The following is a 27,238-nucleotide window of genomic DNA, read 5'->3' on the forward strand; positions in this document are numbered from 1 at the left end:
TGTCACACACCACTAAAATCCCGATACTCTACCGGTAGTGTCGAGTCTACCGCGGCTGCTGTTTTCACTGGAGCCAGCTCTCCGGACGCTGCTGATTCATTTGGAAATTGTAACTCCCTTGTTGTCCAATTGATCATAGGATTACGCAGCCGTAACCAAGGCAGACCTAAAATAATAGGAACATTAGGAGAGGAAATCAGTAAAAAAGACATTTTTTCTGAATGATATGCCCCCATATGGATCTTTAGTGGGACTGTTTCGAGTTTCACAGGCCCAGATATCAATGGAGACCCATCCACGGTCTCCATAAACACCGGAGAGTCCCTCTTTCGTGAAAGAATGCCATGTTTCTCAGCAAAGGAAGTGTCCATGAGATTTCTGCAAGCTCCAGAGTCTATCATGGCGGAGCATGTGATCCAGCGGGAATGTACCCAGATTTTGATAGAAATGCAACAGAGCGAATCTCTCCTGGCTGTGGTAGAACTCGCAGAAAGTAAGGCGATATCCACAGGTGATGAGGCCTCCGATGAATCATCAGGGAAATCAAAATTTGCAGCCGTTATTTCCTGACTGTGTGAATGAGAACCTACCGAAGAAATATCTGAAAAGTCAAGTTCGGTCACTGCAGCTGTGGACTTGCGATTTTTCCCAGGGCACTCCGATATATTATGACCCGACTTTCCGCAATAGAAACACAAGTTCTCCTTGAAACGATATTCCTTACGTGTATCAATGACTTTTCTCCGTACTGTGTCGACCTGCATAGGTTAAGACTCTGTCTGGGATAAAGTCTTGCTCGACGCCTCCCTGGTGGAGGAAGGGAAAGACATGAGGTTATTACGATTAGCCTCAGCCCATTTTTCCTTTCGACGTTCAGTGAGACGAATGTCAATCTGAATACAATGATGTATAAAGTCAGCTAGATTAGTAGGTGATTCTCCTCGAGCCAGTTCGTCCTTAATTGAAGCAGACAAACCTCTCCTGAACACTGCATACTTTGAAGAATCGCACCATGTCGTATCCAGCACCCACCTCCGGAACTCCATTGCATTTTCCACCACCGGACGCTTCCCTTGACGAAGTGTCAGTAATGCAGTTTCTGCTGTTAAACTTCAGTTGGGGTCATCAAACATTTGAGACATTGTGGCAGTAAAGTCATTCAAAGAATTCAGGCATACATCATTAGTCTCAATTAATGGATTAGCCCAGGCTAATGCTTTGTTTGTTAGCAACATAATCATAGTCAATACTTTATCTCGATCAGTTAAAAACTGGGCCGCACATGCAGAGAAATACAGCTGACATTGATTCAAAAATCACTGAAATTTCTCTCTTTCACCACCGAACCTGAATGGTGGGAGTTTAGGAAAACCCAGACCCGGAGCTGGAATTGGAGCCGGGGCAGCAACCACAGCTGCAGTCTCTACATTTGAAAGTCGAGACGCTAAGGCCTGAATAGACGTATCGGCCACATTTGCGTTATGATTGGTTTGCGATTCTAAGGTCCCCAGCTTTGTTTTAATAGCCTGCAGCTCCCCATGAAGTCCAGAAACAAATGAGCAAAGTTTCTTCATTCGTACCTCCATAGAATCTGACCCAGAGATCTCCATCTTTGATGGCTTGAGTATTCTGTTATAACTTTATATACTCCGTGTAATGGAGGTCAGTGACATGGATCAGAAAAGAGGCCTGAGCTCATAGGTTTTCAGTTCAGTAGTATTTATCAGAATCAAGCAGGTTTACAGATAAGACACAGCAGGGTAAAAGCAGATGAAGATAATAACTCAGTGAGCAAACGTACAGACTGTGGATACGTATGAAGTCCAAGTTGCCAGATCCGGAGACCTGGCGAGCAGGCCAGGCCTGCTAGCAGGAGACAGTCCTTGAAGTGGAGGTGGGTGCAGAGCTGATCCGAAGAAACAAGTCTTTACAATGAGACCAAGATTCACAGGCAGGCGGGGTATCCCAAGGTAACGAAGAGACGAGCTAGGTAGCAGTCCTTCCAGCTTGATAACAAGTCCAAGAACAAGTATACTCAAGCAATGAGTAATCATACAGAGCATCCTTATATACAGAGCAGACAGGAACAAGAGAGATCAACACAGGAAATAAGATGGCCCCCGTTGAGGCTCGGGACTCCATCTTGGATGAGGGCAAAAATTAACTAAACTAAGGGCAAAGCAGAAACTGAGCGACAGACATAAGGCAAGGATTTCAGAGAAAGGGATATGCAGGCCAAGTCCTTACATCCTGACTTCTTTGGACAGGAGCGGATCAGGTGTTCGGAACTACCACAATATAGACAGTCTCCATCTTTGCGACGCACCTCCTGGCGGCGGCTGGCCAGACTTACTTGATCTACCTCCATAGCTTCGGGAGAAGAAGATGACGTAGCCATCTTGGAAGAACTAGAGTCCAGGTGGTAGGACCTCTTGTCTCGCTTAATCGCCATGGAAAGCTCCTGAGAACGCAGGTCAATCCGGGTCGCCAAGGAAATCAGGTCATCAAAGATAGTAGGCCTGTCCTGTCCTGCCAGCTCATCCTTAATTTTTCCAGGACTCCTCATCCTCCACCTCTTCCAAAACCTCCTCCCTTAGTGCTTGCAGTGTTTTTTAAAGCAGGCAGATAATGGGGACAGTCATGCTGACTAGTGCATCATCTGCACTCGCCATCCGCATGGAATCATCGAAGGTACGCAAAACGTGGCAGATGTCCTTCATAGAGGCCCACTCAGTGCTGCTGAAGTGTGACCGGCGCACAGTGCGACTTGCTTGCGCCTGATGCAGCTGGTACTCCATTACTGCTGCATGCTGCTCACACAACCGCTCCAACATATGTAACATTGAATTCCACCTGGTGGGTAGGTCACATATGATGCGATGTTCCGGAAGGCGGAATCGGTGCTGCAGAGCTGCTATGCGCAATCTTGCCATGCTGGAACGCCGCAAGTGAGCGCACTCTATGCGGACCTTGTGCAGCAGTGCATGAAGATCCGGATAGTCCCTCAGAAAACTCTGCACGACCAAGTTGAGCACATGTGCCAGACATGGGATGTGAGTGAGGTTGCCTAGGCCAAGAGCTGCCACCAGATTATGGTCATTGTCACACACTACCAAGCCTGGCTGGAGATTCGCTGGCACATACCACACGTCACTCTCCTGCTTGATGGCATTCCAGAGCTCCTGCGCTGTGTGGCTTCGATTCCCCAAAGAAATTAATTTCAGTACGGCCTGTTGATGTTTGGCCATGGCTGTGCTCATATCGGTCATAACAGGCTCCTGCAGCACTGATTCAGAGGAACTGGAGTATGAGGAGGAGACAATGTGTACAGACTGGATTCCTGCAATCCTTGGAGTTGGCAGAACACATACAATGCCACTCTCAAGATCTGTACCCGGCTCCACATCATTGACCCAATGGGCAGTGAGGGAAAGGTATCGTCCCTGTCCATGGCTACTGGTCCACGCATCGGTGGTCAGGTGGACCTTGATACTGACGGCGTTTAGTAGCACATGTTTAATTTTTCCCTCCACATGCTTTTGCAGGGCAGGGACGGCTTGCCTGCTGAAATAAAAGCGGCTGGGCACGGTGTATTGTGGGACTGCCAATGCCATGAAGTTATGGAATGTGTCAGTCTCCACCAGCCTGAATGAGAGCATTTCAAGGGCAAGTAGTTTTGTAATGCTAGCATTCAGAGCCTGTGCTCGGGGATGGTTTGCCGAGTATGGTCACCTTTTCTCCCATGCCTGTGCTACCGATGGCTGTAGAGTGGCCTGGGAGTGTGAGGATGACAGGGAACATGGTGCTGTGGGTGGAATGTCACTGGGTCTCTGGACAACAGTGCCAGAGGTTCTTCCATGGCGACACTGTGAGGAAGCCGAACCAGCTGTGTGTGAGCTGGAGGAAGAGGCTACAACACGAGCTGAAGAGGTGGTAGGTGGTGCTGTAGGTTGGCCTACGTCTTCAGAGTGTCTTTGTAACTCCACCACATGCTTGGTCCGCACATGTTTCCACATATTTGTGGTATTCAGGTTGCTTACACTTTTCCCTCTTTTGACTTTCTGATTACACAGCTTGCATTTGACAAAGCAAATGTCATCTGCAACTGTGTCAAAAAAGGACCACATCTGCCCCCTACCTCTCCCTCCTGTTTTGGCCATTTGGGGAATCTATTCCTCAGAGCTGCTCCCACCACCTTCCTGTTCCTCACGCCATGAGGGGTCAAGGACCTCATCATCTACACTCCCCTCTTCAAACACCTGCTTCTCCTGGGTATTCTCACCAGCACAGTACACACCAGAAAGTGGCACCTGAGTCTCATCATCTGATGCGTACTGAGGTGTGCTGACCATAGGCACTGGCCCACCCACCTCTTCAGATTCAGAGGGACAAAGCAGTTGCGCATCACTGCATACTCCCTCTTCTTAACATTCTAGAATGCTGCTTGGCTGGCCCCCTGTTTCCAAGCCAAGAGATTCAGAGAACAGAAGTAGAGATGGCTCCTGTCCAGGGCTCTGACTGCCTGGTCAATTTGGCAGGTGGGGAAGAGACAGAAGGTTGCTCTTCAGTGCTCTGGCCCTGAGAGGATGTGGAAGTAATTGAAGTCGATGCGTTAGCTGCATCCATCCAACAATGGCTTCAATTTGTTTATCCCGCAGCAGTGGGGTACGGCGAGGTCCTACAAAGCTGCGCATAAAGGACTGTTGCCTGGTAAAACTGGGGGATGCTGAGTCACTGGTGCCCGCAGCAGGCACAGAATCCCCACGTCCTCTCTCTGCTGAAACTCCACGCCCACGACCACGTGCCTTACTCCCTGCCTTCTTCATCTTGGTAGACTGATAAAGATAGGCAGAAAAGTACAAAGGGGGCTTAGTGTGCTTATTCCTGAACACCTGCTAACAGGTATAAGAAACACTAATGTTATAAAGTGTGTGGACTACACTTTAATATGAGCTAATGTGGCCTACACAACTGTCAAGTGGAGTGTTTGGTGAACTTTATTTAAGCATTTTTTTTTTCGAAAAAACAGAAAGGATGTGACCAAAGATGTGAAAGCGATAGTATCACAAACTTTTTGGAGCTATTACAATGCAGGAAGGTAACCTACAATGCAATAGATGAGTCTCCAAAAAATAGGCTAATACTAATCTGGCGGCAGCTGCAGGGCACAAGCCAGCAAAAAGGCTCCTCTATCTACTCCTATATAGTGTTTGCAACCAACCAATGTAGATGGATATGGATGGAAGCACACTAATAGGAGAAAAAAATCAGGAAAAATGAGCTGCAATAAAACAAAAAAAGTACTATGTATGAGGCAGTGACGCACGCTGAGGGGACTATAACCAGAGGTGGCTGCAGAATACACTACAACGTGAGCTGCACTCACACACAGAGACCTCATAGACAGCCGTGAACAGTGCAGAGAACTGGGCACTAGCACTGAAAGGCTGCAGAAAGGCTCCGCTGTCTACTCCTATAGTGTTTGCAACCAATGTAGATGGATACAGATGGATGCACACTAATAGGAGAATTAATGAAAAATGAGCAGCAATAAAACGAAAATATGTATGAGGCAGTGACGCACGCTGAGTGGCCTACAACCAGAGGTGGCTGCAGGACACACTACAGCGTGAGCTGCACTCACACAGACCTTGCAGACAGCTGTGAACAGCGCTGCAAGGCAAAAGAAAGCTACAGTGATTGATAATGTACCCTGGGTAAAGCACAATATTATTTAGCAAATTGCTATCTCTAACTGTCCCTCAGAGTCTTGAACAGCAGCCTGTCCCTATCTGAATTCACAGCAGAGTGAACCCTAAATGGCAGCGGCGGCTTTTATAGTGCATCATGATATCATTTCAGCAGCCAATCACAGCCATGCCATTAGTTAACATGCCCACATGCCTAAGGCCTCTTTCACACTTCCGTTTTTGACCATCAGTCAAAATCCGCCAGGTTTTGAAAAAAACGGATCCGCCATTTTTTTTGAGGATCCGTTTTTTTCCCCATTGAGTTGCATTACTGGCGGATCTTGACGGATGGCCATCCGTTGGATCCGTTTTTGTGAGGATCCGCCACATTTTTTGCATCCGCCGGCATGTCTGGACGGACCATGCAACGTTTTTTTTGTTGTTGGATCCGCATTTTCCATTGCGCATGCCCGGAGAAAGGAAGTCAGGGAGAAAATTAACCCTGAAATACCTTCTGGTGGACGAAAAAAATTCTCTCTCTCTCTCTCTCCTCTTTTTCCTGGCCAGTGGTTCCTTTAAAATTCTTCATTTTGCAGATCCGTCAAAAATCGGATCTTGTTGCATCCGTTCACATCAGTTAGGGACGGATCCGCTTTTCTGCCTTTTTGGCGGATTTTAACTGACACAAAAAACTGAAGTGTGAAAGAGGCCTAACAGGATGAGCCCACACTTCTGAGGATTCATCATTTCCTGAATCAAATCAAACTGGCTCATAGCATTATGGGAACTTCCGATTCCGGTATTCGATATGCAAAAAGTATCGGAACTCAGTATCGGAATTCCGATACCGCGAATATCGGCCGATACCGGAATGCTCAACACTAGTGGTGTATGGTGGTGGGTTGGTCGATTCTGGCAGGCTAACTGGGTCCGCTGCAATGTCATTACGTGGAGGGCTCGCGGATGTGGCTGGGAAGTCCTCTTCGTCATCCAGGTCCCAGACCGTTGACGGGGGTTCGGGGACCTGAGTGATTGGCTCGGGTCGCATGGGATCAGTGGACGCACAGGGGTGCAACATATTTCGGTGCACAGTACGAGTGAGAGGTGCACCATTTCTTTCCGATTGTATTTCATACACAGGCCCATCGGGGCTTATACGGCGCAACACTCGGTGCGGGTTCTCCTCCCACCGTGGTTCTAACTTGTTTTGGGGGCGATGATCTAGTACGTGTACACAATTCCCAGCCTGGAAGTCAATTGGTGGGGGAAGCGCTCCCCCAGGTATTCTAGATCCTGGAGCTTTGTATGGACGATTCGGTGGAGGGTCTGCAGCCGGTGCCGGTGGTTTCGGACCCACGAGGATACTCCGGTCCATGGTGGAGGTTCCTCCGGGTTTAACTCCACTTCCGTGATACCTTTGCCTTCCCGTCCAAACAGCAATGAGTAAGGGGTGTAACCAGTCACCCGGTGCACCCGTTTATTATATACCCACACCAGCTCAGGGACGTATTCAGGCCAGCGGGCCTGTCGGTTGCTCTCCAGGGTGTGCAGCATTTGGATTTGTGTCCCATTGAATCGTTCGCAGGCTCTGTTTCCCTGCGGGTGGTATGGTGTAGTCCGAGACTTATCGATACCATAGAGATGATGTAGTTCTTCCATGACTCTTCCTAGGAAACACGCTCTTTGGTCTCAATGTATTCGTTGCGGGCAGCCGTACACTTGGATAAAGTTTTTACAAATCGCATAGGCGGCCGACTCCGCTGTCTGGTCTCGAGTGGGGATGACCACGGCGAACTTGGTGAAATGGTCCACCATAACGAGACATTGTTCATACCCCTGATAGGCAGGACCTATGGTCAGATAGTCCACCATAAGAAGCTCCAGAGGGGCTGATGTTACAATAGTTTTCACTGGGGATCGTTGCGCGGGGGTTTAGCGAGCTCGCGCGGGCGGCAGGTTCGACAAACTTCTACAGCAGCGTGCAAGCGTGGGTGGAACGCTATCTGCTGGAACCATTGTAAAGTCTTTTAAGCACAAAAATGAGCCCCCTTCTCATGGGTTTCCCGGGCCAGTTGGTTGAGATGGGCTCCAGGCATGATCACCTGCCATATCGTAGCTGACGTGGTTCGTGACATGGCTTTTCGATATAAAAGTCCCTTTTTGATGACTAGTTTTTCCCACTGGCGCAACATCAGAAACATATCTTGGGTCAAAGTCGGTCTCTGTGAGCCCATGGGCAATTTACCGGTGCCAACCATCGGTGCAGGAGTCCAACTTCTGTATCTTCCTGTTGCTGCTGAATCCATTTGTCTTGGGGCTGTTCCAGCATCCCTCCTAGGAGTCCCGAATGAGGCGTTTCTTGCGTGTTGACTATAAGTGTGGCGGTGGTGAGGGCGAACGGCATCTCATCTGCTTCTAATAAGGCGTCTTGACTTCTTCCTGGGGTGGTGTGTCGGATTCTGGAGAGCGCGTCGGCGTGCACGTTTTCAGCTCCCCGTTTGTAGATGATCTTATAATTGAATTTGGCCATCCGAGCCACTCACCGCTGCTCTAGGGCCCCCAGTTTGGCATTCTCCAAATGGGCTAACGGGTTGTTATCGGTCCGCACTACTACTTCTGAGCACACCAGGTACTCTGCGAATCGCTCCGTCATTGCCCACACTACCGCGAGGAGCTCCAGCTTAAAGGAGCTGTAATTGTCCGGGTTGGGTTCTGAGTCATGCAGCGACCGGCTACCGTAGGCAATCACTTTCTCCCAGCCATCCTGCACCTGTGACAACACAGCTCCCAATCCCTGGAGGCTCCCGTCGGTATGCAGGATGAACGGTTGCGAGAAATCCACATATGCCAATACCGGGGCGGCCGAGATAGTAGCTTTGAGATCTTGAAACGCATCCTCTTGTGGTTGCTGCCACTGGATCTTCCATCCATTCGCCCCGGTGGGAGCCCCCTTCAGCAGGTCTTGCAGGGCTCTAGCTCAGCGTGCAAAATTCTTCACGAACCGACGGTAGTAGCCGGCCAACCCCAAGAAGGCCCGCACTTCCTTCACCGTCTCAGGGGTAGGCCACCCCTGGATGGCAGCGACCTTTTCCAGGGATGGTCGGACGTCCTCTACCGAGACAGTATTGTTACACCCGGTCCCCGTCCTGGCGCTGTGCCCAGGTCTGCAGCTGTTACACCTGGCCCCCATCCTGGCGTTGCGTCCAGGCCTGCCGCTGCTCTCCGTTCTGTGCACTCACCTCGAGCCTCTCATGCTGCTGCTCAGCATTCTGTCCTCCCTCCTGCCTCCTCCTCCTGGTGTCCGGTGAGGAGATCTGTAACTAAGGCTATTAGGGCACGCCCGCCCGCTCTCTTGCCTTCTTAAAGGGGCGGTGTGCATTATTCAAAAAATGGAATCAACCAATGTCAGGACACTGGCTGCTATTTCTGGCCTCTCCTCCATAGGGAGAGTGCCGGAGCAACGAGTATCTATCATTGCTACATCCGGTTCTCATGCTAACCTGTCTGCACTGCATCTGCAGTCTTTGTGCATTGTCTAATGCTCTCTGTTTCCACAGCATATCAGTATCCTGTGTTACCTGGTTATATCAGCAACCATCTGGGCCTAAGCCATCCCGTTCCGCCTACAGCCATCCGAGTCCAAGGACTGTGTGAAGGTCACTGGAACCGACTCCTTACCAACTAACCGGACCCAGTGCATTACGGACTCTGCTGTAACTTTTGTTATCCCTTTTGGTCCTGCTGGGACAGCTGCCACGTGTTCAGGGTCTAACTGGAGGTAGCACCTGTGTCCTCTGGGTATTCCATTCTGGCCCTGCCTGAGGGGCTTTACTACGGGTGCCTGGGGCTTACTAGTCACGCCCCCCTTCGGAGCCCCCCGATCGTGGTCCCGAGGTTCCACTTAAAAAATAAAAACGAATGTGAACTTCACCATCTCTGCCTCCGTTACAGGTATGCCCCAGGTATTCGATCTGGGTGCGGAACAGGTGGCATTTCTGGGGCTTTTCCTTTAACCCGTACTTCTGCAGCCAGCCGAGCACCTGCCCCAACCGCCTCAGGTAGTCCTCGAACGTGGACACCACTCCATCAACCGCTGAAATGTTCCTGGGGCGTTGGCCAGCCCAAACGGCATCTGATTGAACTCGAACAGTCCCATGGGAAAGATGAATGCCGTCTTGGCTCTGTCATCCTCCGACATCGGCACCTGCCAGTACCCACTGGCCAGGTCTAGGGTTGAAAAGTATGTCGCGTTCCCCAGGGTGGACAGAGACTCTTCTATGCGGGGCAAAGGATGCGAATCCTTGATGGTGCAGGCGTTCAACTTCTGATAATCCATGCAAAAACGCAGAGTGCAATCTTTTTTCCGAACCAGGACAATAGGGGCCACCCAAGGGCTCTGGGTTTCTCGTATGTCCCCCTTCCGGAGCATTTGGGCTAAGAGGGTTTTCACTTCCTGGTATAGCTGCGGTGGTATTTGCCGATATCGCTCCCGGATGGGGCCGTTCCTGCCATGGGGATCCCATGCGTGATGGCCGTGGTACATCCGAAGTCTTCCTCGTGGCTGGCGAAGACACTGTAAAATTGTCCAAGAAGTGTCTCTACCTGGAGAAGCTGGGCAGGCGCTAGGCCGGAAAGTTCTGCCCACATTCTCTCCAGGATGACTCGACCTTTCTCCTGGGTCGAGAATACGGCAGTCTGTTGGGTTCGTACCGTTACTGCCCAAGGATCTTCGGGCTGCACCTTCAACTGGACCGCGGGGTCCGGCAGCATCTCCTCCAAAGGCTTCACTAGTTTGGTCATTTCGGCCCGTGTCTTCAGGGCGATATCTTGGTCTTCCAGGTTGACACAACGCACCAGGATGGTGCCCTCCCGCACCGTGGCCAGGGAGCGGGCTAACAGTATGCCAGTGTGCAGGCGCTCCGAGTAACATGGTTCCACCTGCACCTCCACGCCCTCCAGTGGCATCGGGGTGTGGATCGGCAGAGCTACCACTGTCTGCCCTGGAGGAAGCACGAGCGGGGGGCTGCCGGCATGATGTCCTTGCCCAGCGCCTCACTGTCCTGGCACTCCATGAGCACTCACGCCTCCTGCACCAACCACTGGAAGACCTGCCCTTGGGCTGTGCGAGAACCCCAGTGACTCAGAGTCTCTTGTGTGGGTTCATTGAGGAGGAGGTTGCCGAACTCTCGTAGTATGTTCATACCCAGAATGACCGGATGTTTGCTGTCTGTGTCTCCCTTGGTTAGGACCACTCCCCGGCGGCCGAGTGATTTGCCGCTTATTGAAATCTGCATCCAAGGCTACTCCAACGACAGGAACTGGTAGCTGGTTGGCGGCTACCAACTTTATCACTGTCCCCCACTGAGGTCTCACTGCTTCAGGAAAATGCTGCTGAAAATAAGTCTCTGGCATGGTCGTAACCTGCGATCCCATATCCACTAGGCATCGCACAGCACGGCCTTTGATCTCTGCCCATACCACTGGGCACCGCGTGACCAGGTCTTCGTGACTTCCTCCACCCCATGTGATGGGCTCCAGCTCCGGGCAGGGTCTCCACAGCTCAGGGTCCTCTGCTCTTCTTGGCCAGCGGGGTGAGTTACCCCTGGAACGTGGGCACTCTTGGGTGGAGCGTCCCAATTCTCCACAATCGTAACAGGCGAATGGTCGTGGGGACCGACTTGGGTGGGGGCCGCGATGGTTCTTCTCTCCTTTACCCGGCCCTGGCCGACTCCTTATGGCCGCTTTCTTGGCTTCGGCCAGTTCACCTTTAATACTCTGTATCTCTTGCTTCACCTCTTGTACCCAGTGGGGTTCGCTCAGTGCGATTATGGATGCTTCGATACTCCGAGCCATCCCTACGGGGACCGTTACCTCTTGCTCCTGTTCCCGAACCCGTGCCTCCTTCCCTATCTCTGAAAAGGTCAGATGTGGGTCCACTCGCACCCGCTCTTGCAAAGCCTGTCTTGTCAGGGTGTCTCGTAGCCCGGTCTGTTATGAATGAGTCACCGAAGGAGGAAAAAACAAAAATACAAGCTAAGTCCAGAAAACCGGAGAGGTTGGTAGCTATCGGATTGCAGACCCCTGATCCTATCCACAACAACTAACAGTAGCCATGGGGGGTTCCTACGATGCCCTAGACCCCTCGATCACAGCCGGAGAACTAAATAGGCCTAAAGAAAGAAAGGGGAAATCTAAACTGCCCCAGAGCAGACCCCAAAGCAATAGGCAGCCCCCAACATATAATAAGGGTGAAGCAAGATGAAAACACTAACACAGATAGAAAGATAGGTTGAGCAAACGATGGGGCCCAAGCTAACTAAACAGGACAGGATAGAAAAGCTGCTGTCTGCAATCCGTAAAAAACCCTACCAAAAAATGTCCCAACCGTCTGATAGGAAAAACAGGCCATGAAGTCGCTATGACTTCAAAAAGACTATATCAGCACTCAGGTAAATTCTGAAGACAGAGCAAAGAGACAAACTGATCAGAGACAAAAATGGAACTCAGCACACCCCCGACCTGGGATGGCTGAACTCCAAAAAACAAGGGAAACAAAACAAAACTAATAAGTTCATAAGCAGAGCAAAAACTTATCTTTGGGAAGCAGGAATCAGACTGGTCTCCAAGAATTCAGCAGAGAAGTCACCAGCGACTCAGAAGGGCGTCGGCTGCCTTATATCCAGTCAGAATTTCCTGTTACCCAGTCATCATCTACCAGATCAGGTGTTTGGTAATCAGCCTCACTACCTTCCTTCACCAGAAGAGGGATTTCATTAGACATCGACGGTGAAGGAGAAAATGAACTCACAACACTGGTCACTAACAGGTCATGTAATGTTACGTCCACGGTTCCCACGCCGACTCCATCCTTCCTTTCAATGGCTAAAAACAGTTCCTGCAAAACATTTATATCCTGGGTCACTGTTTCCCCCTCTTTCTGCATGCATTCAAACATCTGGGTTCTCAGTTCCCCCACATCGGTGGGGTCCCCATAAGTCTCTTCTAAGATCTGTAACACCCTGACGAAGGTGTTTCGCTGCCCCCGGGGCCTCAACATAATGGTATCTCAGGCTTCCCCGTCCAGCGCCATCAGGGCCACTTCTGCCTCTAGGTCAGGGGTAAGCGGATGCATCCTGAATAACCCACGCATTCGCTCCATCCAATTCCACAGCATAGTATTGCTGCTGGAGAACCTGGGTAGATTGCTTAGCATAGCCCCCAAAGAAATGCTGGGCTGGGGGCCCTCGTTGTCCGCGCTCGGAGACTGCATCCTGCCGACTACGCCAAATGTGGTGTTTGCAGGTACGCAGGATGCAGTGACGAGTCGCGAGACAATTTGGTGCTTTCTATAATAACGTTAATAAGACTAGAGGGAATTTTCCTCAGTCACGGCCTGATCACTAAAAGGGTAACACGAGTTGCCCTCGCAGGGTCTCTATACAAGCAAACACAAACGGGTAGAACACAAATACTTCCGGCAATAGCCGGTCACTATAGGGCTGCGGTATTGCTGACTACGGGTCCTTAAATATATAGTCTTCTTAGCCGTCCAGACGTCCCTCGCCGTTCGGGATGGTGGTCTTTCGGCGTAGTAGTTGATGGGCCCAGTTGCTGAGGCGTTGACGAAGTCTTCTTGTGCTCTAGCGCGCTGATGACACTGGAGCCCCACAGTCCCTGGCGGAGTCCTTGGATGGATGAGCCGCAGCCCCCGGACTGGGGCAAGCAGCAGCGATGTGTGGTGGCGAATGACAGGCCACCTGCGCAGCTAACGGCTGCGACGGGGAGTCCGCGATCAGCCCGGCCCCTGCTGCTGACTGGAGCGGGACAGTGGTGGCCACCGACGGCACCGGGCTTGCCACGACCACGGGTGAGGGCAGAGCAGCTGCGGGCAGTGGGAGACAGGCCGCAGCCACGGGTTGGAGTGAGGCAGCAGCGGCCGCTGGTGTCCGCGGGCTGGCCGCAGCTGCAGGCTGGAGCGAGGCGGCAACGGCCGCTGGTGGCTGCGGACAGGCCGCAGCCGCGGGCAGGAGCGAGGCGGCAACGGCCGCTGGTGGCAGCAGGCAGGCAGCAGCCGCAGGCTGGAAGAAGGCGGTGGCGGCCGCTGGTCGACGTGGGGCAGCGGTTCTCGGACGGTCGTCTCGGCGCCATCCCACTGATGTCCAGGGGAAGTATCTCTCTTGTCTCTGGCCTCCTTCCTGGCTCTGGTGAGTCGCTCTGGCTCTCAGTCGCTCCCACGATCTCCTGCTCCTTCTGTCTCGTTATGCTGACTCATCGTCCCGGGAATTCCCAGCCTCCTTTATACTGGTCCCTCCCCCAGCCCATCTGTCTGTCACAATGGTCCGTCCCCAAACTCTGCCCCCCGGAAACAGTTTCCCCCGGAGCCCAGGTGACGGTCCCCTTGGTTCCGACCCGGACACTCGACGGGAACCCTTTTTCCCACATATCCACAATCAATTATGGTCTCAGGAGCCATGTCATCTGCTGGTGTAGGTCCATGGTGTTTTATCAAGACCAAAGTCAGTGCAGCCATCTACCAAGGAATTTTAGAGTACTTTATGGGAGCATGGATTGAAAGGCAGAAGGAGCCCCCTTCCTCTGCCGGTCCCTTCCTCTGCCTGCCTTCTAAATTCTGCATACAATTGCAATCACTACTCCCAGCAGTGACTGCTGGGTGCCAGCTGAATACCCAACTTTGATCATACACACAGCTCCTGACTGGGAGTATCCATAAGTCCAAGGTCAGGAAATACCGTACTTCCCTACTTGGATGTATGGATACTTTTAAAGTCATGAAGGGGTTAAGATCATGACATGATGAATTTTCTAGAGTAATTGGCAAAACCCAAAAATCTCTGAAGACTCTTGAGATCTTTGGGTTGCACCCAATCAACAATAGCCTGTACCTTTTGTGAGGTAGCGCTGTTATTCGGGTAGGGGATACTCGCTTGCAGCCACAAAAAAATCAGATCCGGCACGGGTTTTCCACAAAACCATAACTCCATGCGGTTTATTCAGCATCATAAACCCATAGAGAGCAACATAAAGTTCACTTAACGGCATAGTGTCCATGACAGAGCTTCTCTCTGTCAGCAATGTCCAATACGCAGGCTTTTCAGCCTCACAGTTATATCTCACCCTGTCAGGGTTCTCTCATGGCTGCTTCTCCATACTGCAGACATTCATTCCCTCCAGGGAACTCTCAGGCACTTGCAGCCATTAAACACAGCGTCCACACGTGCTGTCAGGAAGACAGACATCTCTTTGCGCGAGACCTTCCATGTGGACCGATCGGGTCCCTGCATTCACCTCATATGACATACCCTGGCCACATTATATGGTTCATAGCCACGCCCACCAGGTCACATGACTCTGACCTCATCACAGGTCCTTCAAGCATTTACACACTCTTTACAACAGTTGTTCTTTAAACACACCCCCTGGGTGGGTTTGTAGGTAACCAGGCACACCCATCTCTCTAGTTACCTGGTGACTTCTCCCTTACACATTGAAACAACACCTCAGCAGTATCACTGCTGATCAACACATAAGTTTCCATCCCAAAACCACCCTCTTTGAGATACATAATGGCCATTCAGTATTCTGCCATTCATCCTTTCTCCTGGGACATCCACACAGCGCCCCCTAGCGGACTCAGTGGTTACTACACCACACTTTCTAGGGTCCATGCAAAACCCCTCAGCAGACAAAACAAACCCCAGAAAGGACAATTCTTGCACAAAAAATGAACACTTCTCCAGTTTAGCAAAGAGAGAATTAATCCTGAGCCTCTGGAGGACAGCACAGAGATGACCCATGTGTTTTATTTTATTGGCAGAATATTTAAGGATATCATCCAGATACACCACCATGAATTGCCCTATGAAATCTGAAAAAACATGATTAAAGAAATTCTGAAGTACCGCTGGTGCGTTAGTTAGACCAAAGGGCATAACCAGGTTGTCAAACATACCCTTGGAGCTTAGGAAAGCCATTTTCCACTCATCCCCCTTCTGCATGCGGAGGAGATTTATATGCTCCCCTGAGGTCCAACTTAGAGAACCACCTGGCCCCAGACAATTGATTGCACAAATCAGGAATATGTGGGTGGGGGTAAGTATTCCTCATGGTAATCTTGTTTAATTCTCGAAAATCGAGGCATGGGCGTAAACCACTATCTTTTTTCATCACAAAAAAAAATCCCGCTGCCACAGGAGAAACAGAGGGGCAAATGTGTCCTTTATGAAGACTATACTCCCCCATGGCCACCCGCTCAGGGCTGGAGACATTGAATAAACGGCCCTTTGGCAGTTTGGCACCAGGGATGAGATCAACAGCACAATCGAATGGGCGGTGTGGTGGTAGAACCTTAGCCTCCTTTTTGGAGAATACATCCTCAAAATTCTTCAGGTACTCTGGAATATCCTCTAGACTGATGGATGACACAGACACATTTAGGGTATGTGCACACGGTGCGGATTCTGCTGCGGTTCCGCAGCGTTTCTGCACCTGCGGGTCCGCAGCAGATTCTTTTGCATTGTACAGTACCTTTATTTCCTATGGAAATAAAAAAAAGCTGTGCACATGCTGCGGTTTTTTCTGCGCGGTTTTGCTGCGGTTTACAAACCGCAGCATGTCAATTGTTTGGTGCAGTAACGCTTCAGTTTTACACGTCATCCATTATGAGGTGTAAAACCGCAGGGCAAAACCGCAGGCAAAACCGCAGATAAACCGCAGGACTTTTGTCCTGCGGATTTACCTGCGGTTTTCTCTACAAATTCCGCACACCCAAAAAACTTTGTGTGCACATAGCCTAACAAGGCAACCTTTAGAACAATTAGGACCCCGATTAACAATGCCCCGAGATTCTCAATCAATGATCGTGTTATATGACAGAAACCAGGGAAACCCCAACACCAGTCCTGCAGGTAGATTGTCCATAATAAAACATGTAATACATTCTTGATGACAGGATCTCACCTTAAAGATAAACTCCTCGGAGATAAACTTAATAACATTCTTATCGAGGGGTGTTTCATCAATAGCCACGATAATAATGGGAGTTTCTAACCTGACTTACTTACATTTGGCCACCAAATCAGAATCAATCAAGTTCAAAGATGCAGGGAATCGGCAGTCCCCATAATGCAATGAGCCACTGTTGTAGCTGTGATTGGCTGCTGAAATGATGTCATCATGATGCGCGGTCTGTGCGCATCATGATGCGAGGTCTGTGCCGACTGCGGGGGGCCTGTACCGACTGTCGGGGGTCTGTATGGGCCTCTCAGGGGTCTGTACAGGCCTGTCGGGGGCCTGTGCCAGCTGCCAGTGGTCTGTACGGGCCTCTCAGGGGCCTGTGCCGGCTGCCGGTGGTCTGTACGGGCCTCTCGGGGGCCTGTGCCGGCTGTCGGTGGTCTGTACGGGCCTGTCGGGGGCCTGTGCCAGCTGCCGGTGGTCTGTACGGGCCTCTCAGGGGCCTGTGCAGGCTGTCGGTGGTCTGGGCCTGTGCCGGCTGCCGGTGGTCTGTACGGGCCTCTCGGGGGTCTGTACAGGCCTGTCGGGGGCCTGTGCCGGCTGCCGGGGGCCTGTGCCGACTGTCGGGGGTCTGTACGGGCCTCTCGGGGGTCTGTACAGGCCTGTCGGGGGCCTGTGCAGGCTGCCGGTGGTCTGTACGGGCCTCTCGGGGGCCTGTGCCGGCTGTCGGTGATCTGTGCGGGCTGCCGGGGGGCCTGTGCCAGCTGCCGGTGGTCGGTTTGGGCCTCTCTGGGGCCTGTGCCGGTCTGTGCGGACCTGCTGGGGGTGTTGTGTGTGTGCAGGCATCGTCCGATGGGACTACAAGTCCAATCGGGCGATGTCTGCTACAATGACAGTGATTGACACATTAGCCAATGATGGGACAGTAGTAGTCCCATCATCCGGCTAATGTGTTGAATGTAAAAAACAAAACAAAAAAAAAACATACTACATACATACTACATATATACTACATTCATACAACATACATACATACTACATACATACTACATATATACTAGATTCATACAACATACATACATACTACATACATGCTACATATATACTACATTCATACAACATACATATATACTACATACTATATACATGCTACATATATACTACATTCATACAACATACATACTACATACTACATACATGCTACATATATACTACATTCATACAACATACATACATACTACATACATGCTACATATATACTACATTCATACAACATACATATATGCTACATACATACTTCATATATACTACATTCATACAACATACATACATACTACAACATACATATATACTACATACTACATACATGCTACATATATATTACATTCATACAACATACATACATACTACATATATACTACATTCATACAACATACATACATACTACATACATGCTACATATATGCTACATTCATACAACATACATATATACAACATACTTCATATATACTACATTCATACAACATACATACATACTACAACATACATATATACTACATACTACATACATGCTACATATATACTACATTCATACAACATACATACAGTGGGGCAAAAAAGTATTTAGTCAGTCAACAATAGTGCAAGTTCCACCACTTAAAAAGATGAGAGGCGTCTGTAATTTACATCATAGGTAGACCTCAACTATGGGAGACAAACTGAGAAAAAAAAATCCAGAAAATCACATTGTCTGTTTTTTTTTCATTTTATTTGCATATTATGGTGGAAAATAAGTATTTGGTCAGAAACAAGCAATCAAGATTTCTGGCTCTCACAGACCTGTAACTTCTTCTTTAAGAGTCTCCTCTTTCCTCCACTCATTACCTGTAGTAATGGCACCTGTTTAAACTTGTTATCAGTATAAAAAGACACCTGTGCACACCCTCAAACAGTCTGACTCCAAACTCCACTATGGTGAAGACCAAAGAGCTGTCAAAGGACACCAGAAACAAAATTGTAGCCCTGCACCAGGCTGGGAAGACTGAATCTGCAATAGCCAACCAGCTTGGAGTGAAGAAATCAACTGTGGGAGCAATAATTAGAAAATGGAAGACATACAAGACCACTGATAATCTCCCTCGATCTGGTGCTCCATGCAAAATCCCACCCCGTGGGGTCAGAATGATCACAAGAACGGTGAGCAAAAATCCCAGAACCACGCGGGGGGACCTAGTGAATGAACTGCAGAGAGCTGGGACCAATGTAACAAGGCCTACCATAAGTAACACACTACACCACCATGGACTCAGATCCTGCAGTGCCAGACGTGTCCCACTGCTTAAGCCTGTACATGTCCGGGCCCGTCTGAAGTTTGCTAGAGAGCATTTGGATGATCCAGAGGAGTTTTGGGAGAATGTCCTATGGTCTGATGAAACCAAACTGGAACTGTTTGGTAGAAACACAACTTGTCGTGTTTGGAGGAAAAAGAATACTGAGTTGCATCCATCAAACACCATACCTACTGTAAAGCATGGTGGTGGAAACATCATGCTTTGGGGCTGTTTCTCTGCAAAGGGGCCAGGATGACTGATCCAGGTACATGAAAGAATGAATGGGGCCATGTATCGTGAGATTTTGAGTGCAAACCTCCTTCCATCAGCAAGGGCATTGAAGATGAAACGTGGCTGGGTCTTTCAACATGACAATGATCCAAAGCACACCGCCAGGGCAACGGAGTGGCTTCGTAAGAAGCATTTCAAGGTCCTGGTGTGGCCTAGCCAGTCTCCAGATCTCAACCCTATAGAAAACCTTTGGAGGGAGTTGAAAGTCCGTGTTGCCAAGCGAAAAGCCAAAAACATCACTGCTCTAGAGGAGATCTGCATGAGGAATGGGCCAACATACCAACAACAGTGTGTGGCAACCTTGTGAAGACTTACAGAAAACGTTTGACCTCTGTCATTGCCAACAAAGGATATATCACAAAGTATTGAGATGAAATTTTGTTTCTGACCAAATACTTATTTTCCACCATAATATGCAAATAAAATGAAAAAAAAACAGACAATGTGATTTTCTGGATTTTTTTTTCTCAGTTTGTCTCCCATAGTTGAGGTCTACCTATGATGTAAATTACAGACGCCTCTCATCTTTTTTGTGGTGGAACTTGCACTATTGCTGACTGACTAAATACTTTTTTGCCCCACTGTACATACTACATACTACATACATACTACATATATACTACATTCATACAACATACATACATACTACATAATACATACATACTACATTTATACTAAATTCATACAACATACATACATACTACATACTACATACATGCTACATTTATACTACATTCATACAACATACATATATACTGCATACATACTTCATATATACTACATTCATAGAACATACATACATACTACATATATACTACATTCATACAACATACATACTTCATATATACTACAATCATACAACATACATACATAGTACATACTACATACATGCTACATATATACTACATTCATACAACATACATATATACTACATACATACTTCATATATACTACATTCATACAACATACATACTACATACATGCTTCATATATACTACATTCATACAACATACATACATACATACAAACATAGTACATACTACATACATACTACATACATACAACATGCTACAGACATAAAACATACATAAATACTACATACTGCATACATACTACATACATACTGCATACAATACATTCATACATTCATACAATACATACATAGGCATACAGTACATATAACATAGAGTACATACTCACTATCACTTGTCACTTTGATCCCCGAAGCCAGTGTCATCTATGAAAAAATATGAAAATAACAAACAAGCCATATACTCCCTGATCCGCAGAAATCCATGAGGCTCCCACGTCGATTTCCCGTGGAGAACAGCAGCTTCAGCTGATGCGATCACTCTCTAGGGGTTTCAATAATCCAATGACGGGAGGTAGGTATCCTTCCGTGCTGTATTCCTCCGCCACTGTAAAAAAAATAGTCCCTAGTCTCCCTTTATGGCAAAAGCTGCGTGGGAACTTTCTCACACAGCAATGCCAAAAGTGAGACTAGGGACTATTTTTTCTACAGTGGCGGAGGAATACAGTGCAGAAGGATACCTACCTCCCGTCATTGGATTCCTGGAGCCCCGTAGAGAGCGGTCGCATCAGCTGATGCTGCTGTTCTCCACGGGAAATCGGCATGGGACCCTCGTGGATTTCTGTGGATCAGGGAGTATATGGCTTGTTTGTTATTTTCATATTTTTTCATAGATGACACTGGCTTTGGTGATCAAAGTGACAAGTGATGGTGAGTAGCCTTTTTCTGCAAGCCAACCCACAACATCCTTGCACTTGTCTTGGTTCGACAGTGGTATAGCACGCTGACCAATCTTTAATAGGAAGCTAGAACTAGATACAGTCACCTTCTGATCTGTCACATAGCCATGGCGGGCACCACCACATCCATGTTCCTTAGCGTCTCTCTTTATCATATTGAATGTGATATGAATAAAAAAATTAATGGCTTTATTTTTCACAAGTACCCTAATAGAGGTGTTATGTACAAATTCTCTGTATCTAGCAATGTGTGGGTATTTTTTTCAGATAGAAGCTTTCTTACACATGGCAACAGCAGACTCTGGAAAATTAAAGGTAAATAGTCACGTTTGCGCATCTTAGCAGGCTTTGTGCCAATTTCACAACTGCTAGAAAAAGATACACTACTTATTTAACCAATGGAAAACTTTTTTTACATCATCTTTATGATACACGCCGACAGTGAATTAAGGAAATTTATTGCCACTGGTAAATTGCGACGTTTGCATATCTCTGCAGGGTTTGTGCCAGTTGCAAAGATTCGCTATTTATTTACCCGATATAATTTTTTTATATATGTCGCCTTTATGAGACATGCCAACAGCAGACTCCGGGAAATTATTGGTAAATAGTGACGTTTGCGTATCTCAGCGTGTTTTGCGCCAGTCGCACAACTACTAGATAGATATTAGCTATTTTAGCAATCAGCGAGGAATTTTATTTACCAATTGGCATTTAAAAAGGATGTTTAGTATATGCTGACACTGATGAATATTATTAAGCTATAAAAAAAAATATGCAGGTACATTGGAATATTATGTAGCTCAAAAAAAATTGTTTAGTATATGCTGATGCTAACTAATATTATTTAGCTCTAAAAAGTGATGCTTTTTATATTTATGGTAGTGGATGAAACCCTGCCTATCCCTCCCTAATCCCACAGTCTATTCCTAAACTATACAAAACAATGCAAACTAGCAGAGATCTGCAGCATGTACTCGCAATAACGATAACACCCAAGTGCCTTACTTTCGCTATCCCTACTATCAAATCTCTCCCTACGCTATGTTCACCTAACAAAGAACTAATCTTCACCTTCAGTAGCTCTTAAAAGAGATTTTTGGCATCATAAACTCTCCCTATATGCTGCTTACACTCTGCATAGGCTTACACTACACTGTTTCTGGCTGCAATGTGTGCAAGATGGCGCCGGCACAGAGTAAATATCCCCTATGATGCTGTAAGGCCAGCCAATCACAGTAATGTCACAACAAAGATGGCACCGACATTACTGTGATTTACAATCAAGTCCAGCATGTTCACTGTCTGCAAATAAAGTGCCAAACATCCTGGGCGGGTCACTCGAATTTACCGAGGCAAATAGCAAATTACTCACCAAGTAACAAATAGCCCAAATAGTGTACTATTCGTGCGAGTAACGAAGAGTGCTGAATGTATTCGCGCATCACTAGTACTTACATAAATACATCACCAGAACAAAGATTTTAATTATTGAGGAGGATTTGGAAAGTTTTCCTCCCAAAAACCCAGCGTGTACATACTTTAACTTACACTGAGTTTTTTGGAGCAGAAATTCTCCAAATTGTCCACAAAACCTCACTGCTCCCAAGTTTTTAGGAGATTTGAGTTTTATTACAGCCATGTAGCACATCATCTGACCAGTTATTGATTGCTATATATGTACAAAATGAGAACCACTGTCAGTGCATGACTCCATTGCCAGAGCCACTGTCAGTACATGAATTCATCATCAGAACGATCAACATGATAAGATCTCCAGCCTACAGCTTGTCTTCGCATAAGTCCCTATTCTTCTGTCTTCTACAACACATCCAGAGGTGTATCTAGGCTTTCTGGCACCCGGGGCAAGAAGTCGGTTCGGCGCCCCCCCCAGTACATATGCGACTTGCACACTTAGTCATGTACTGACGAGCTGCTCTCCCTAATGATCTCAATGTTCAATGAAAAACTGAGAGAAGCAGGAAGAGAAGCTCGTTGTCACAATACTACTGGAATCTGAAGAGCTGAATCCTGACATTGCAGCTTCTGAATTCTCACAACTAAGACACTGCATACTTTGGATTCTCCCGTACCGGTGGCAAGATGGCAAGAGTACACAGTCATGTCAGCACAAGCATGTGATTTGTATACTTCTGGCCACATTCCAACTAGACGTGCCCGGCCTTGCTCCGTTCATTTTCACTGAGTGAGGCCACACATGTCTAGTCAGCATGTGACCGCATGTATGTAAATTACCGGCACAAGAGAATCCTGACAGCGTTCAGTGAGCACTGTGAGAATTCAGAAGTCTGCAGTCACATAGAATGACTGCAGACTCCGTACAAACTTGGACAACCCCTGTAATGCTCCTAACATAAATAAAAACATGAGAATTAGTCAGTATCACAAATAATATTTACATCCAGGTACCTTATAGATGACGTCGTCTCTGGAGTCGATCTCCTTTTCTTCTTCTTGTCCAGACCCCATGATGAGTTTTCTCATCCACAGCTGTCTCTGTAGACGTCCATCTTCTCCGGTCTTCTGCAGCAAATCTCCACACGATGCCCTTAAAGATAGAAGTGTCATTATAATTGTGACGACTCCTGGAGTGGACCCTCTGGGTCGTGACACCAACCCTCCCAGGGCGAGCTGACCTAGTGAAGACCACCCCCTATACAGGGAGTGTCAGGGGCAAGCCCCAGGGGGTGAGGCACCACGACTGCTGGCACCAGGCGGCCGGCTCACAGGAGACACGAGTGGGTGAGAGTGTCTGCAGGAACGTGTAAAGTGTGGACACGGGAACACGTGGTATACAGAGACTTCATTCGTCCGGGTGTGAGTGAAGCAGGAAACGTGCAAGGAGCACGTCAGAGCACTGAGTCAGGCAGCAGGTGTGCCAGGAGGTGTAACAGAGTAAGAGACTGAGTACAGGATCAGAGTGTGTGCCCGGAGGCACAACTGAGTATAAGACAGAGCACGGAATCAGAGTGTGTGCCAGGAGGCACAACTGAGTATAAGACAGAGTACAGGGTAAGAGCGTGTGCCAGGAGGCACAACCGAGTATGAGACAGAGTACAGTGTCAGAGCATGTGCCAGGAGGCACAACCGAGTATGAGACAGAACACAGGGTCAGAGCGTGTGCCAGGAGGCACAACCAAGTACAAAGCAGAGTGCAGATTCAGAGCGTGTGCCAAGAGGCACAACAGAGTGCAAGGCAGAGGACCTGAGTACAGCGCACAGCCAGGCAGGGACACGGCAGACCAAGCCAGGAAGCACAACAATAATCAGGCACCTCCCCTAGGGGGAGGTCGTCTGATATAGCACATGACTACTACTGGTTCCGGGTCAGGACCTAGCCAGAAAGCACATGACCACTACAGGTTCCGGGTCAGGTCCTCCATTACCATAGAGAGGACCGAGCCCTATACAGCACTGACAGGAGCGCGCAAGCGCAAACGTGACATGTAGGAGGAGGCCCGGGAACGAGAGCTGCGCGTGCGCACCCTACGGGACCCCCGGAGTGACCGCAGCTCCGGAAGAGATGACGTCGGGACTGAGGTCCCGCCCCCAGGTGAGCACGGCGTGACAGTACCCCCCCCTTTACGCCCCCTCTTTCTAAAACTGGAGAGGAACTTAGACAAAATCTGGGGTGCGTGGATATTCTCCCTGGGTTCCCATGACCTCTCCTCGGGGCCAAAACCCTTCCAATCGGCCAGGAACATGGTTCTCCCTCTTACCTTCTTCATGGCCAAAATGTCATTCACCTCAAACTCATCCCCCAAGCCAACAGGCTGGGGTGTGTGGCCTGGAGAAGGATGAAATCGGTTAAGAACCACAGGTTTTAGGAGAGACACATGGAAGGAATTGGGAATACGGAGTGAAGGAGGCAGCTTCAATTTGTAAGCAACATCATTAATCCGCCTGAGGACCTCAAAAGGACCAATGTAACGGGGACCCAGTTTGTAAGATGGTACCTTAAGGCGGACGTATTTGGTGGAGAGCCACACCTTGTCACCAGGGAGAAATGGAGGAACGTCCAGGCGCCTCTTGTCAGCGTGTAATTTCATTCTGTCCCGTGCTTTCTCGAGAGCGGTTTTGGTCTCCTGCCATACCCTGGAGAACTCCACAGACTGAGAATCGGCAGCAGGTACCCCCGAGACAGGAAGTACCGGTAGAGGCACATTGAGATGCTGTCCAAAGACGATGAAGAAAGGAGACTTGGTAGACGATTCACTGGAGTGATTATTGTAGGCGAACTCAGCCCAAGGAAGTAGACCGACCCAGTCATTCTGATGAGCATTAGAAAAATGCCGGAGATAGGATGTAAGGATCTGGTTGGTACGTTCCACCTGCCCATTGGTTTGGGGGTGATAGGCGGAAGAGAAATCCAATGACACTTTCATGAGTCCGCATAGAGCTCCGGGAGGTGAATTGGACCCCTCTATCCGACACGATGTGCTGGGGGAAGCCGTGAATCCTGAAGATATGGGAAATGAAGATCTTCGCCAAGTCAGGAGCAGAGGGTAGTCCGGGAAGAGGAATGAAGTGAGCCATCTTTGAAAATCGGTCTACAACCACCAAGACCACAGTACAACCGGAAGAACAAGGCAGATCAGTAATGAAATCCATGGCTATGTGCTGCCATGGAGCCGACGGAATGGGAAGCGGGAACAGAAGACCGGAGGGTGGTTGTCTGGGTATCTTGTTCTGGGCACAGGACGGGCAAGATGCTACAAAGTCTTTAACATCCTGGGAGAGTGAAGGCCACCAATAATGGCGAGAGATTAAGTCCAAAGTCTTTTTGACACCAACGTGGCCGGCAATCTTGGACGAATGTCCCCAATTTAGCACTCGTTTTCGGTTATTCTCAGCCACAAAGGTTCTTCCCGGAGGTAACGTGGTTAACTTGACAGGAGCCACAGTAATTACTTTGGATAAATCAATAATATGAGAGGGTTCTTCCTCTGCATCAGACGACAGGAATGATCTTGACAACGCATCCGCTCTAAAGTTCTTATTGCCGGGCCGAAAATGTAGCTCAAAGTCAAAGCGGGCGAAGAATAGGGACCACCTGGCTTGCCGAGGATTGAGCCTCTGTGCGGACTGGATGTACGCCAGGTTCTTATGGTCTGTGAAGATCTTGAATGGATGTATGGCACCCTCCAGTAAGTACCTCCACTCCTCCAAGGCCAACTTAATGGCCAATAGCTCTTTGTCGCCAATGGAGTAGTTCTGCTCAGTGGAGGAAAATACTTTAGAAAAGAAGCCACAGGTGACAAAACGTCCAGAAGAGGATTTCTGCAGAAGGACTGCGCCAGCCCCAGTAGAGGATGCGTCTACCTCGAGAGTGAAAGGTCTACTAACCTCAGGTCGGTGAAGCGCCGGAGCAGCGGCGAAGGCTTGTTTCAACGACTGGAAGGCCTCTTCAGCCTCAGAGGGCCAAGCCTTTGGGTTAGCTCCCTTGCAGATAAGGGACGAGATGGGGCGAATCAACGAGGAAAAATGAGGAACGAACTGTCGGTAGTAGTTCGCAAAACCAAGGAAGCGTTGGATTGCCTTCACCCCATGGGGCTGTGGCCAATCGAGGACGGCGGACACTTTTGCCGGATCCATGCATAGACCTGATTCTGAGATAATGTACCCCAAGAATGGCAGGGACGTTTGCTCGTAGGCACATTTCTCGAGCTTGGCATAAAGGCGGTTCTCCCTCAGGCGCTGGAGGACTTGACGCACGTTCTTTCTGTGGGCGGAGAGGTCTGGAGAAAAAACGAGGATGTCATCCAGATAGACTACCACGCAGGAGTACAGCATATCCCAGAAGACGTCATTCACGAACTCCTTGAAAACCGCTGGGGCATTGCAGAGGCCGAAGGGCATGACCAAGTACTCGTAGTGACCGTCTCTGGTGTTAAAGGCGGTCTTCCACTCATCCCCGGAATGAATGCGGATCAAGTTGTAGGCCCCACGAAGATCCAGTTTGGTGAAAATTCGAGCTCCTCTAAGTCGGTCAAAGAGCTCCGGGATCAATGGCAATGGGTACTTGTTCTTGACCGTGATATTGTTCAGGCCTCGGTAGTCTATGCAAGGACGGAGGGAGCCGTCCTTCTTTTTTACAAAGAAAAATCCCGCTCCCGTGGGCGAGGAGGACTTACGGATGAAACCTCTAGCAAGGTTCTCCTGGAT

The sequence above is a fragment of the Dendrobates tinctorius genome, unplaced genomic scaffold (assembly GCF_039654945.1).
Source record: "Dendrobates tinctorius isolate UK_male_01 unplaced genomic scaffold, ASM3965494v1 ptg000241l, whole genome shotgun sequence".
NCBI lineage: Eukaryota > Metazoa > Chordata > Amphibia > Anura > Dendrobatidae > Dendrobates > Dendrobates tinctorius.